Source organism: Anser brachyrhynchus (assembly GCF_964034855.1).
Source record: "Anser brachyrhynchus genome assembly, chromosome: 5".
NCBI lineage: Eukaryota > Metazoa > Chordata > Aves > Anseriformes > Anatidae > Anser > Anser brachyrhynchus.
The window spans coordinates 28,723,640-28,737,901 of record NC_137699.1 but is presented as its reverse complement, the minus strand read 5'-3'; the positions used below and the strand labels follow the sequence as shown (position 1 = coordinate 28,737,901).

General features: G+C 44.5%; 1 protein-coding gene and 1 long non-coding RNA gene across 8 annotated transcripts in view; one reads left to right on the top strand and one right to left on the bottom strand.

The window, feature by feature from the left end:
• The window catches only part of LOC308196428, a 40,260-nt gene extending 37,442 nt beyond the window's left edge, over nt 1-2,818 (top strand). The window contains exon 5 of the long non-coding RNA XR_013952196.1: nt 328-2,818. This is a non-coding gene — a long non-coding RNA (uncharacterized lncRNA). The remainder of the gene's footprint in view (nt 1-327) is intronic.
• Nucleotides 1-14,262, bottom strand: part of RAD51B (RAD51 paralog B) — a 383,679-nt gene that overhangs the window by 20,864 nt on the left and 348,553 nt on the right. The gene's annotated exons all lie outside the window — the stretch shown is intronic.

The window sequence follows — 14,262 nt, the reverse complement described above, 5'->3', positions numbered from 1 at the left end:
CCTAGAAGTAAAAAGATGGCAGGGTGTATCAAGTTTATTGTTACTACACAACTGTATCTGCTAATGTAGTAGGAATAACTAAATGCAAGGCATCCTCAGTACAGTACAGATTTGGCTCTACCACTCTAGTTCCCATTATTGCTAATCGAATGAGATGGTAGGAAATAGTATCAAAAGAAGTTGGTAACTGCTGAGCAAAAGTGTGGAATTAGGCTGTGATCTGGTTTTAGGTCTGATATACTAAGGTGGAACACATGAAGGAAATATGCCAACTACTGACATTTTGCTTGACAGAAAAATAAAATGAAATTCTTTTCATTCCTGCAGTCTTTCAACTCCTTGCCATCTTCAAGGGTTCTGCTTGAGTCATGGGGGTATGGAAGAATAGCAAAGAAACAGAGTCCAGGACACAGCAAACACGTAACAAAATGACCTGCCACTCCAACAACTGTAGCAGAGATTTTCCAGCTCTAGAGATGCAAGCAATGCTGCCAGTTCCTCGGGATTCACCAAGCAACGTTTATGTGGTTGGTTGTAACTGTTTGCAGTTGCATATTAACATAACTTTTCTGAATTTTGATTTGGAAAACTCAGTGATTTTAGGACCTCTGGCATCAATAACTGCCCTTTCCACTCTGTGAATCTGAATCAGGTGCTGCAAAGCCTTCATTTTATTATGAACAGCCGGATGAAACCAGATGCATAATAAAGCAAATCTTTCACAAGCAGCTTAAGCACTGGATGCACAATGAGGACAACTGCATTTCAGCACAGAGGTAGCTACATTTGAGTCACAGGGAAGTGACTTCACAAACTTCTCAAGCACTTTGGGATGAAAATACTGTATGGAATCAGTTTAATACACTCTACTTATGTGACAAACTCCCATTTCATATTGTTGTTTTCCTATTTTTGCTATGCCAATCATACTGCAATCCCATGCCTTCGTTCTGATCGTGCTGGAACAGCAGGCAGATATTTTCAAAAAAGCCAGCAGAATTAAAAACTTGCAGTGGAAATTGTTCCTGTGCGTGCAGCTTGCTCATGCTCAGAAACTATTAATGTTCCATTTCTCTCTCCCCAGTTAATATGGGGCTGCCTGCATTTTGGCGGCATTAGTATGGTTTTGAATACTGGGTGTACTTTACTTTTAAGTAGCATGTCCTAGGCACTGTGTTCTGGTGCATGACAGTCTCCTCCTTTAGACTTCTGGCTGCCTTCAACATCTACTCTGATGCTCTCCTGCCTCTGGAACATCTCACCTCATCAGCACAACCAACCAACCTATACATCAACAGTTTCAAGTTCTTCAAACTGAGAAGCCTCAAATCAGGAACAATTTGGTAACTTGCTCTCCCCTTTTGTTGAACCCTGTATAAAGGACTAAAATGACTGTGTTGCCTAGTAGGTAAAAAAGGAGATCAGAAGCCCTGGACCACCTTTGGCCATGGACAATACTACTGAAACTAGACATCACATGATGTCTGAATCAGGCGTGTGTTGACTGCACAAGGCAGCTTCACCCAAAATCGAATGCCACTGTGTTACGCAATGGCTGCACAGCCTCTTGTGCCTTTCTTTCTTCATCTGTAACATGCAGACAGTAGCACTCAGACATCCAAAGGGGTGAACTGAGAGTTCATTGGCATTTTGGAAGACTTTTGATATTCCTGGATGAACAGTGCAGTAAGAACAGAAAGTAGTTGTCATTGTTTCCTCCTTTTTTAGTGACATCCCTCTGATACCGTGCTCTCACATTCCTGAGTTAAGCTTGCTTGATTTTGCCTGGGTTTAAAATCTGTTTTCTTCCTCAGAGAGGATGCTGGAATACACCTGTAAGCACAGCAAGTCTCAAATGTTCAGAAGCCTTGCACTCAAGGCAACCTGCCTCCATCTGACCTTCCTCATCTTTATTAATATACTCAAACAAAGACAGCTAGAACAGTTTAATACGGGCATGTTTTGTACTCCCTGCAGCCCTGTGCATTTTAAAGGCCAGATAGGACATTCTCTGCCCCAACAAATGATTCAGCGTAGATTAGAAGCTTTGGTGTATAGAAAAAACCCTGCAATTAGATACTCATGTGGTAACAACTTTTGACAGTGAGGTATAGTCCCAAGCTTGAATATAGATTCCCACTCCAGGAACTGAGCTCTGTGTCTACAGGCCTTCTAGAGGCCTTGTGAATACAACCACCTCTTTGTTGCTCCATCTATAAAACTGGGGTTGTAACAGAGGGGTTTAGAGAAGTTCAGCCCTAGAAGTTTTTACAAATGTTAAACATTGCTTGTTTCAATCTTGTTCCGTTACAAAGAAGTCCTGCAATTCTTCCATCCTCTGCTGTTAAAAAACAGCTCTTCTCTTTTGGTCTTTATGTTACTTAAATTGTACATGGTAGATTTTTGCAGTTTCGGAGTGGAGCAAAAGGGGTGGTTAAGAGAATAAGTAACAGTTTTGCAAGTAAAAGTGAGGGAATTGCTGACAAAAGGTTTGAGCTGATGTTTCCATATATAACTCTCCCTGTCTGTGCTCTCTGAGCAGCTCTGCCTGTGATGGGTCCTCTTTCATGTGTGTCTAGGACAGAACAACTCGTGTTCAGAAGTACCAGCAGGCACTGGAAGCACACCCACCAAGCGTTAGGTGCTCAAGCACATTCCCCATAGCTCTAGAATTTCCCCCACAAGTCAGCGATGCCATTGTGAATGGATGAGAAGAAGGAAAACATTATTAATAACAGTGCCTAATGCAAATGATGACAGTAATGAGCATTTGCATTAAGATGGTGACTGTCAAGCCTGGTCTCTGGTTTTCCATGAGGCTCTCTGTGCTAGAGCATCTGCTGTGCAGGGCAGAGCCCTTGTGGCAGGAGGATGGAGATATTCCCCGGGGAGTGGGGACTCCTGAGGAGAGCAGCAGACAGAGCTCTCTGTTTCCAGAGGGGCTGTGGGCAGCAGATTTGCCCCGCTGGCTTCTACAGCCAGAACTAGGTCTGTGGAGACCTCAGCATGGAGGAAAAGCACTTCTGTCCCTCCTGCGGCTGTGCTGAGCTTGGCTGGAGGAGTGGGCTTTTGTCATGCTGGCTCTGCCCTTCATCTGCCCCCTCCAAAGCCACGCTCGGAGAGACAGCGGTTCCCTTCAACACACACATTCACACGTAGCTAATGGAACCGGGATTATTGCAGCAATTGGGGGAAAAAGGGAAAGTGTGTATTGCCAGGCTGCATAAAACGTAAGGCGCTGTTGGCTTAACGTGGGCAGAGCTCCTGCCAGATGAAGCATTTGCACCTGGCCTGACTGGAAATCCGTGGGGCAGAATATTCCTGCTGAAGTATTTGTGTTGCCATCGGCATGGCAGTGGCTTGCCCGCACGTACTCAGACACCCAGGAGGCCAGGGCTCAGGGCTCCTCAAGGAGGTCAGTTTTTATATAGCAAAGCAAACAGTTTAGCTAATCAAGGATATTTTTTCTTTTCTTTTCTGAGGCTCTTGGCACCCGGCCCTGTTACTTGCAATCTTTAATTTGTACTGTGGCTTCCTTTTCCCTGCTGCCTTCTCACTCACTCCAATTTTCCCACACACTTATTTCCTAACTCTACCTCTTATGGAGGTCTTCATTTATTTCAGACCCAAATTTACCTCAATCCTACACAACGCTCTTGTTACCTCACCATTTATTCCTGTAAGTGACTGTCATCAGAGCTCGATGAGCTTGACAAGTTTATGAAAAAAAAAACAGTTGAGCCTTTTTTTCTTTTTTGTGTTGTAGAAAATAGTTGATGATAACAAGGTACTTGTAACTTTATTCATAAGCACATGTAGAAATTGATTGGGGATCAACTTGGACCTTCTTTTTGGTTATATAGCTGTTTGAATGTCAAAACTGGATTTTCAATTGCTTTTTTTTTTAAAGGATCTGTGTGTCTGTGCTAGGGATGGGCTATGAACTGTACACACCACTACACAAGATGGCCATGGAGAAGCCTGTGACCATGCAGTTTCTACAGTAAGATAGAAGATTCTGATGAATCAAAATCACATTTTAGCAGATTCTCCCTCCCACCTCCCTGCAGCCAAAAAAACCCACCAAAACACAGGGAGGAGATAAAGGCACTTTTTCTAGTTAACACAGCTATATAGTCCACGCCACTTACCCTGTGTAATTTGTGTAGAGAAATGAAGGCAACATGCAAATAAACATCTCAACTAAAACATTAGCAGAATCCCAGTAAAAATACACAGCTGCACAGTCCATATGGCAGAGGCCGGCTTGCTCGAGAGTTGATAGTAAGATGCACAGGAACATGGGCCAGAAGTGACCCACCTGTTCACCAGGTTTTGTCCCAAGAAACCACCTTTAAACAGTCTTTTCTAAAAAGCTGCACAGAACCCAAAGCGTTCCCTCAGTCTGCCTGCACCTTTGGAGCTGCAAAGCACTACCATCTCGGCACAGCCTCTAACGCAGACATAGATCCACCCGATTTCATATCGCTTCAGGTAAACAGCTCTTCTCCTTCCCCGTGGTTGCTTCCAGAGCCATTTCTAATGAACTCTTCTGCCTCTGACTGCAGCCCAAGTTGGCAGGGCAGCGCTTTTCAAGCCGTGAAGCAAGCTGTGAGCAGCTAATGAAGCCTGACACACATTCCACATATTTTCACTGTAACTGCTCCTTATAGCCACTTACACGCAGACACAGAAAAATTTTAATGAATTGAAGTGAAGTGGGGCTAGAAATGCTGTGAGGCACTGAGCTAACATGTAGGGTGACCCGCGTGCAGATTTTCGGCAGGACAGCAGACCACAGCCCAGGTCCAGCAGACAGCGTGTGACGGGCTCTTACTGCTCTCTGGCAAAAAGTCCCCCGGACTGAAGACAGCCACACACTAGAAAGCTGATCCTGCCAAGATGCACACTGTACATGCTCTGTGAGGCAGTCAGCCCAGCACTTTTCATTATTTTCAGAATCCATCACTGAAGAAAACACAGCTCTTTATAAGGTGGGACATGTTTTAAAAGAAAAGTTGGGGCAGATTCAACTGGTATAAAGCTGCATAGCTCTATTAAAGACCAGGGGGTGTTGCTGATTTGTACCAGCTGAGAAGTTGGCTAATATTCCTTTGGAGCCACCACCTCTCCCATTTGCAATTGCCAGCTGAAACACTGGGAAATGCAAGGAGAAATGAAAAATAGAGCACATTTATGTGAAAAAGCTTCAATGCAAAACAAATGTCTGCTCACTGCACATAAGCTGAAATAATACAGCCGTTATTGGAACTGTGCTACAATAAAACAAGCTGGATGAGTCAACCAGCAGTGCATCTAATCTCCACTGGCTGCCTTTCCGGTCCCCAAGCTCCCCATCTATTTTTATCTCTTCTTTTTTTAATATACTTTTTGGTTTACAAGCAATAAATCTACAGATCTTGGGTCCCCTGTGTGCGCTCTTGCCAGCAGGCCACTCAGCATTTAGGATGTTACCCAGACTGTTACGGCTATCAGACCACAAAATCCAGAGGCCAGGATTCAGACTCGGGAGACACTGTGGCCCAGAGAGCACAGGAGTGGCTACTGATAGCGTGGGGCATGGCAAATCCTTCTGCGCTGACGGCAAGTATGCAACAGGCAGGAGCAACGTGGTATGCTCTTCAGGTGGCCTTGGAGTACCTGAGGGAGCCCAGCTGAGCCATTTCAGCTTGTAGGAGTACAGCAAAGCACGCTCTACTAATAGATGGGCATCAGTGCAGATGCCTGAGGAGCTCTGGGATGAGCTTCCTTCCAAACCTGCAGGAGCACAGCTTTGGTCCAGTGCTCTAGCCAAGCTTCGTGACGCACAGTAGTGCACATCTAGAGAGAGTAACATGTGATGTGTTCAATGGTCGTGCGATGAGTAGTAGAAGAGCTACCAGTAAAATGGCACTGCCAGTCAGAGCCTGCTCCTGTGACTGTACAAAAACAATGCCGTTCCTTTTTTTCCTGGGTGGGGAGATTGTTAGTTAAGCTAACCGTGTCTGGTCCACCTTAGGATGTATGTAACCTACCATAGGGTACGATTTGATTTCAGAATCACTGGGCAGGTGATGGGAACTACTTTCATGATAAAAAGTTTTCCTGTTGTTTGTTGGCTCTGTGTGGTAGCGTTCTCCTGAGAAAAGTGTGGGTGAGATCTTGGAATCACAATGTTCCTGCTTCGTTTTTCTCTGGTAACCAAATTAAGATCTTCGTAATGGAGCCATTATTTTTCTAATTTTTCTCTGTCCTCTTTAATGATTTCATTACAGACACACACAACTAGTCACCTTGAGCTCGCACATGCTGGGAAACATCTGTTAATTGAATATGAAGATAGCCAGAGTGTTATAATGGAAAGAAACTACTGGGATATGATGCTTGCATACAGCATTCTCTTTCATTAGAAGAGTACGTGCTTCAGGGAGCAAGGGAGAAGAGTGTATGAATTTAATTTCAGACATTCACTTTTTAGGTGCCCCCAAGGGACGTACCCATTTCCTATATAAGGTTTGGTCTGTTTGCAATTAAGCTCTCTTTTTTGCATATTTCCGGATAGATTAAAAATAGCAAAATCAGCTTATTCTTGGACTTCTGGAGATAAACAAAGCCATTGCTTCCAGGGTTTTTAAGACAGTGATCAGGTTTACAGATCTTGAATGCAGAATTTGTCCATGAATTTTTTTATGCTGGATAAACAATAATTTCCAAAGAGAACAGAAAAGGTAGGAGCACATTTCCAGAACGGGGGGCTTTTGAACCAACTAACTTTTGCAGCCTTTGTTTTTACATAAACCTAATGTTGATAAAAAATAAAGTTGAATACAGTTTTTATGCAGGAAGCTCAAGACCCGTTCAGTCCGCTCCCACCACTCCCTCAACCAGTGGAACAATTCCAGAGCTGAGAGGCTTGCTGAGATCCCATTACAGTTCTCCTCTTATTCTTTTTCTATTGGGATTACCATCATCAATCCATTTAATCCAAAACGTAAAGCTGTTTTTTGTGATGCAGCCATCCATTCTCAAGGACCTTGACAGAAACAACTCGTTTATAACGGTGCCTAAATTGCTATCAGATGGGAACAATTCCCAAACACCCCTAGCACCCTGAGGTTGGATACACGATTGTGATCTACACCCGATCATTTCTTCCCTGCTGTTCAGGTCTCTGCCCATTTGCAGATATTACCCAGAACAGCAGCCATTTTCCAAAGGAGTGGCTGACAACTACGTTATGAATTTGTCTCCTGAAAATGTTTTTGCTGTTTTCAGTTATCTTTTGCAGATTCCTCAGCAGTCACTGGACCCTGATGGATACATAGACAATGGAATGAAAGCCACTGATATAATGGTTTTAATGTTAGTTATTCACACTCTCCAGTGCCTGTTAGGCATTTGCTTTCAGAGTACTTCATTCCCCAACAAAAATGTTGATGGATATTGAAACTGATGATTCAGGAGGGAGAGAAGATTACAGCACTACAATATCCAAGCAAACAAATGGACACATTTATTGTTCAGTAGTACATTCCTTGGAAAATTTACAGGGCCATTAGTAGAGGGGAGGAAAAAGTACAGTTGAACAAGTTTCAAATTAAACGGCCCATACCATGAGGCTGTGTTTTGTTCCTCCCCTATGCAGAGCAGTAGTAACAGCATGGTGGAAGGACATATGGCCCATTCCATATCTCCAGTGAAGGCAGGAGGATCCTTCCAGACCTCTCTTGATTCCTAGGGCTGTATCTCAGCCTAGGAGCAGCACTTGATGCCATAATCCTTATGGGCACAAGCCCCTTTGAAGAGGTCAACAGGACTGTTCAATAGGGCTGTTGGTAAGAGATGATGTTGCAAAATTAGCCCCTTGTTTTGGTAAAGAGAAGCAGAGAAGCAAGTCCTACTGTTCTAGTAATATATACTTCTCCTCTCACCTAACAAAGACTCCACTGTGTCACGAAGACAAGAGGCATAAACAGACCTCAGAAAATAATAAGGACTTTTGAAAAAGCAGGACAAAATGTGTTAAGGTTGTTTTAAACACTCTTGGAAGTAAAACTGCTCTTGATACTCTTTGTCTGTCAGCAGTGTTAAAGACATGGGCTTCCTTCTGCCTCTAAAGACTCAAATTTATGAGCTCCAAAATGTGCTCCTGCACATTTCCAGGACCTTTGTTGAAAAAAAAAAACCACACCACCACCCAAACAACAGAATAACCTTCTGTCCATCAAGCAAGATTTCCCAACAATTATAGTACCAGGCACAGAGAACTCTGCCTGCCTGGCCCACAGCCACACCACGGGCGGCAAACTTTCTAACTCTCACCAACTAATTAGGTTCAGGTCAGGTATGTGGCTGGGAGAACTCCAGGGTGGGTGGAGGGTGAAGCAGGAAACAGTGCTGATGATTCAAGTGGGGATCATCTTGAAAACATTTCTTAAGCTGTTTCTTCAGAAATAAGTTTTGGCTGTGAAAGGAAAGTTATCTTATTTCTAAGAAAACAGAAGGAGACAACTTTCTGGTAGAAAAAGGAAAGTGGGAAGGACACTTTGTTTAGGAAGTAAAGAAACACCTGATTCATTCGTCATAAATTTTAGGATGACATTTTGGTGTCTCTAGCAGGGGAGTGGGACAGGGGACAAGAAGGCAGAAACACTTCTTCTATTATCAGCTCTCAAGACAGCCTTTCCTTCTAGTAAGAAACTACAGCTGCAAGGGAAATATTTTTGAAATTTCAACATGACTTCCTGCAAACAAAAGAGACAGCACAGGAGTGACTTTAATCAATGTATGCATAGGTAATCAGAGGGATGAAAAAGACTAATTGCTGGGTTTTGTATTAGATATTACGAACCTTTAGTAGTATACACCTAGGGCTACGTAGTGCTGCTGTGTGCCATTCTGTACTGTGAGGGGCAGCTGAAGTTTAACATGCTCCCCCAAAGCCATAAAATTACAAGCCAAGGTTCACAGCAGCCACAAGCAATCTCAGTGCAGTCCCATCCCAACACTGCAACCAGCTCCTCAGCAAGGCTGCTGCCAGGCTAGAGTAATGCAATGGGAAAGTACTCCCATGTTCTCCATTTCTTGACATCTCCAAATCACAGCATCTTGGGAATTCCTTTGGTCAAATATAAGGCATTAGGCTTAAGACAGAGTAACCAGAGAAAAGCCTATCGTCTGTGCTATACATGTCATCCATGGTTCTGTAGTGACTCTTTTGGGTAATGTTACTCTACAATCAGTAGATGCAAAAATAGTTCAAGTGAACAAGCTACAGTCTTGATAGTGCTCGTCAGCTTTCAGCTCCTGTTTTTAGTTGCCTGTACCTCAGCTCTGTTTGCTATGTGACATGTAGCTGTAAGGACTGGTGGAAGCAACACAGAAGCAACCTGATGGTGAAGCAACAGAGCTATGATGGTGAGCGATGGATATGAACTTCAAAGAATGAGGCACATCTCATTCCAGGTCTGTGTCTTTAAAATATGTCAGAATGAATACGCAGGATCTTATATTATGGTTTGCATTGAACATCAGAAAAAACTTTTCGCTGGGAGAGTAGTACAATACTGGAACGGGTTACCCAGAGAGGTTGTGCAATTTCCATCCTTGAATGTTTTCATGACTTGGCTAGACAAAGTCACAGCTGACCTATTCAAGTGCTGGCAACAGTTCTGCTTTGAGCAGAATGTTGGACTAGATACCTCCAGAGGTCCCTTCTAACCAGCAGTTGTGTGATACCTTCAGTCTCATATGGATCCCAGAGCTGAGCTGACAAGAAAGGTTTTAGAAGGACTCTGTAGAGTGAATGCCCTTTGATGGTAAAACCTACTGAGCCTGGTGTGGTTGGAATGGTTTGTGCAGAGCAAACTGTGTTTGAGTGGAGACCTCCCACACCTTTGTTTAACGTCTGCTCTTGAACAGAGACTGAATGGCAGAGATATTACAAAATACTGCTTATGAAGTGGCAATACTTATAGAACAGTGATGCTGCTCAATTCCCTTATGCAATCAAGGCTTCAGCAAATAAAAGGTCTTAGCCTCCTGCAGTGCTCTTGTGACACAAAAAAAACTTTTGGATATTATTTTCTCTTGTTTATTAGCTTGAATAAATATTGAGCAGCTGAAAATGCTGTGGTAAGAATCTGAGCCTTAACATAAGATCTACGTAGGCAGAGAAAAGTTTCAAAAGAATGAAATTATTTTGGTAAATGCTGATTTTTTAATGGGGTCTGTTTCTCAGGAGCTTTTTGTTGACACAACCCTGGTACTTGCACTAGTGATGCTTCCTGGGAGCCCCATGAAGCATGAACCAACTTCATTATGCTCTAAGCTGGCAAGAATGTTTGTGGGTACTTAGGGCAGTAGATCTTGTGCTCTGCTATACCCAATCATTAACTCCAAAATATTTATCTCCAGTACAGCATATGTTTGATAGCCCTAGATATATTTATCTCCACTTTCTCCATAGAAAAGCCTAATATATTTAATAGAACCTTAAACAATGAAACTATGACGGCAGTTAAATCACAACCACACAAAACAGCAGGCTATGCACTCAAAAGGATTCTTCATGTCAACTCAACAGAGAGGAAAAGCTTCTCACACCCTACAAATACAAATAAAGATCTTTATCTACTTCCTAACAATGATATAAGGATAAACTGTGTCCACTCTCACATATACGTCTGCAAGAAACCTCTCAATACAGCTCCTGTGCAAGGGACTAACCTCAACTACTTATGTGCTCCTGTTCTGCTTCCTCCAAAACTGTCCATTCCATATTAATGCCTGGCTGCCAAAACACATTAATTCCATAGTTGTATCCCTGTCATAAGCCATTAGTTCCACACTCTTACTACACATAATACATACATTCCACATTCTTTTCCTTAGTATGCAAATCTTTCCAACCATGGTCCCCTTTGTTTCGGTGCCTCTCAACCCACCAGCATATGCACCAGCTCACAAATTGATCCTCTGGGATATACACAAACATGACCAATATGTTCTTTGTGATTCGTATGTGACCATAGGAGAGATTTTAAGGTTCCCTCCCAAGCCTCAAATTGTTTAAGAATTGCCCACATTCTTGACCCCTTTCATCTGCACCAAGTGGTTTACACTGATCGTTATGAATTTGCTTTCAACGCTCCTAAACAAGAACTGACTCTGTTTACACTAAAAACTTTTCTGCTGGCCCAAAGCAGTATTCTGAGACAACACAGAAGCTTAGCTGAACAACCACATCATTGCCACCATTTCCTGCTGTCAAAAATCTCATCAGGACCTTACTGAACTCATGACTATGCTTAGCATTCAATCAGCAGTACCAGTTACTCTTTTAGGAAGAGCATCTCCTTTTCACATAAGGTCCCAGTCCCGATGGTTCCTGCCTTCCTTCCCTCCAAATCATTCACCTTCAAAACCAGGAATTGGAACCTAATTCACAGTTGTCTGGACAGTTTCTTTGGTCCAAAAGATAGCAGAATGGACAAATGCCCCAAGCACTGTCTCTGTTGGGGCAGGGAAATGGCTGAAGAACAGCTGAGAACTCGGGTCTTACCAGCCAGATTTGTCACTATTCTTAATTTGCACACATGTTACAGTGACGTGTGCGTTACATATGTTTAGACTGCATGGCTGAATGCTCATGCTATATCAAGCTGTGCATGATTTTACAGCTGGCTCTGCTCTTTGAGCAGTCGGAGCAGCTCTTGTGCACTTCTGCAAGGCAGACTACAGCCGAGCGGCTGGGACGGCAATTCTCCAGCACGATCTCTCCCCCAGCCCAACTACCTCGCCTCCCCCGTGCCCCGACATTCTTTGCTGCTCTGTTTATGCTGCAGAAAACATCTGTGAGTGTATATGGCCAAGGTGAAAGATTTTGGCAAACAGTTGTTTTTCATAGCTCAGCTTAAAGGGAAAATATGAAGACTGCCCCTCCTCCTCAGAGAAGGGGAAGGGTGGGGTTGAGAAATGAGATCTGAAAGCAGCCAGGCCAAATAGCAGACTGGCTGTCCCCCTAGCCCCTTTAAAGGGAAATGGAATTGTTTTTTTTGGTAGAATGAACGATGCTGCAGGAGAGCAAAGGTTTAAATGAGAGAAACTGGATTAATTTTTGGAGAAAACATTGAGATAACTGTATCACGAAAATCTTCTAGATGTGGGGATGTGTTAGGCTAAATATATTTCAAAAGAATGTGTAAATCATGCAGCAGAGCTCATTTGAAATCAGACTGACATAATAATAAAAAACCTGTAATAGAGAACAACCCCTCGCTACAGGAGATAGACTCGATTACGCTGCAGGTCTTTTTCTATGTTTAAGTCCTATGACAGTATAGAATTGGGGCCCTAAAAGGGGAAGGAGAAAAAAAGTTGGCTTATTACTTTTGCTGATTAACAGATCGACTTTCTCAAGTATTAAAGTAGTTTATAGGCCTACGAGGTATAGGCCATAGGGAGGGAACTGCAGATTTCCCTGACAAGCTATAGTTCATTACTGAAGTTCTGCAGTGGAGCAGAGAAGCCGATGGCAGCCCACACAACTGCAGCTGCCTTTCTTGGATCAGCTCTGGAAGAAAGGCAAAGAGAGATGAAACTTTAAGCTGGGAAGTGGAGGACTTGGTGGATGACAAGGAGATTCCAGATTTACTCAAAGGACCTGCAAACAGACAGGCACCTCTTCATTCCTCCCTGAACTGCAGCTACCTCTAGGTGAAACAGCAAAACTGTTTACAATACACAGGGAAGCGTAGGACAGGAAATGAGGAATGGTACGTTTACTGTCTAACAGGAAATCTGAACAAAAAAGTCAGGAATCGCTCAAAAGCTCTGTGCTGCAAAGATAAATGAAAAGGTCGGCTTGGCAGTGAAGTCCAGCTCCATCCCCAGTCACACTCATGATATTCCCTGTCTCGCCAGCTCAGCTGCTGCCAGGTACACCCCACGGGGATGGGGCAGCCACATCAACCTCTGGCTAGAGGCAAGCAGACCTGTCTTAAAGCTCCGAGCTGAACAAGGACACAGGCTGAGTACTTGGGAGCCATCTAAGAGCTGTCACAAGCAGATCCTCCGCTGAGCGGTGGGCCAGGGCAGTGCTGGATGGGGGCACGTTGCCAGGCAGGCACCCACTGCCTGTTCGATCCGATCCCCCTTTGCCTCTGTCCTCCCTCCTTCCAAATCTAAACAGGCTTCAAATTAACTTTACCAACTTGAATACTGCTAATGCAATCAAACTATGAAAGAAAAGCTCATCCTGAGGGAAGGCAAAAATCAGCTCCCTTCTCGGTCTCACAGCTGTCCCCTCCTCCTCACCATGTGTTCCCGAAACCTGGGCCTGTTCCAGGCGCTAAATGCACTGGAAAGCGTGTCCTCGGGCCAGCTGTGATCTGAGCATGGCGCGCTGGCCGCGGGTGAATCAGAAACCAACTGATAGGCCCAGAAACAATGCGGCCCCTTGTCGGGCTCCCGAGAGCGGCCGGCTCCGCCAGCACCCCCCCGCCGGCCAGCCTTCAGCAGAGCGCGATGCCAGGAGGGCTCCTGCGACGTGCCCTGCCTGGTCCTTTCGCGCCAACCCCGTGCTGAACTGCAGCTATTTTCTGTTTTGAATGACACCCTCCTTGTGTTGTGAGAGGAGCGGATGAGCAGCAAGCCACGGCCTGATACTGGTATTTCTTCACAAGCTGCTACGGGACAGCCGCAGCAGCAGCATCTGGGACCACGGCTCCTCTGGAATCCCGAGGGCTGGAAACCTCCCGGGAAGCTTCTCCCCATCAGCCGGGCACTGCACAGATCAGTCCTAGGAAACAGATTTTATCTGGCCTCACAGCTTTGCTGATGTTTTGTAGGCTTTGTGCATTTATGATATTAAGCAAGCATTATGGAAATCAAGCAGTGGCACCCAGCCAGAGTCCTCCGATTTTCCCAGCCAGTCTCACAGCGAGCAGCGCTGCTACAGTTCCCAGGAGCAGCTGCTGCAGGAAGGGGGTTAGTGGTGGGACACGGCTCCCTCTCCTCCCAGGCAAGCTTCTGAGGGGAACAGAGCGCTGTCCTGAGGGAGAAGGGGCCGTGGTCAACACAGATTTGAGGCAGTTTACAAAAGACTGCCGAGAAATTTAATCCTGGTGCTTTAACTATGTCTCAGAATGAATAGTTGTTTGCGTTTGTACTAACGCGGCGTGCCAAAGCCCCAGTCAGGATTACCCACTGTGCCGGGCAGGACAGACCCATCTTCAGGGTAAATATGTTCTGCCAATCACT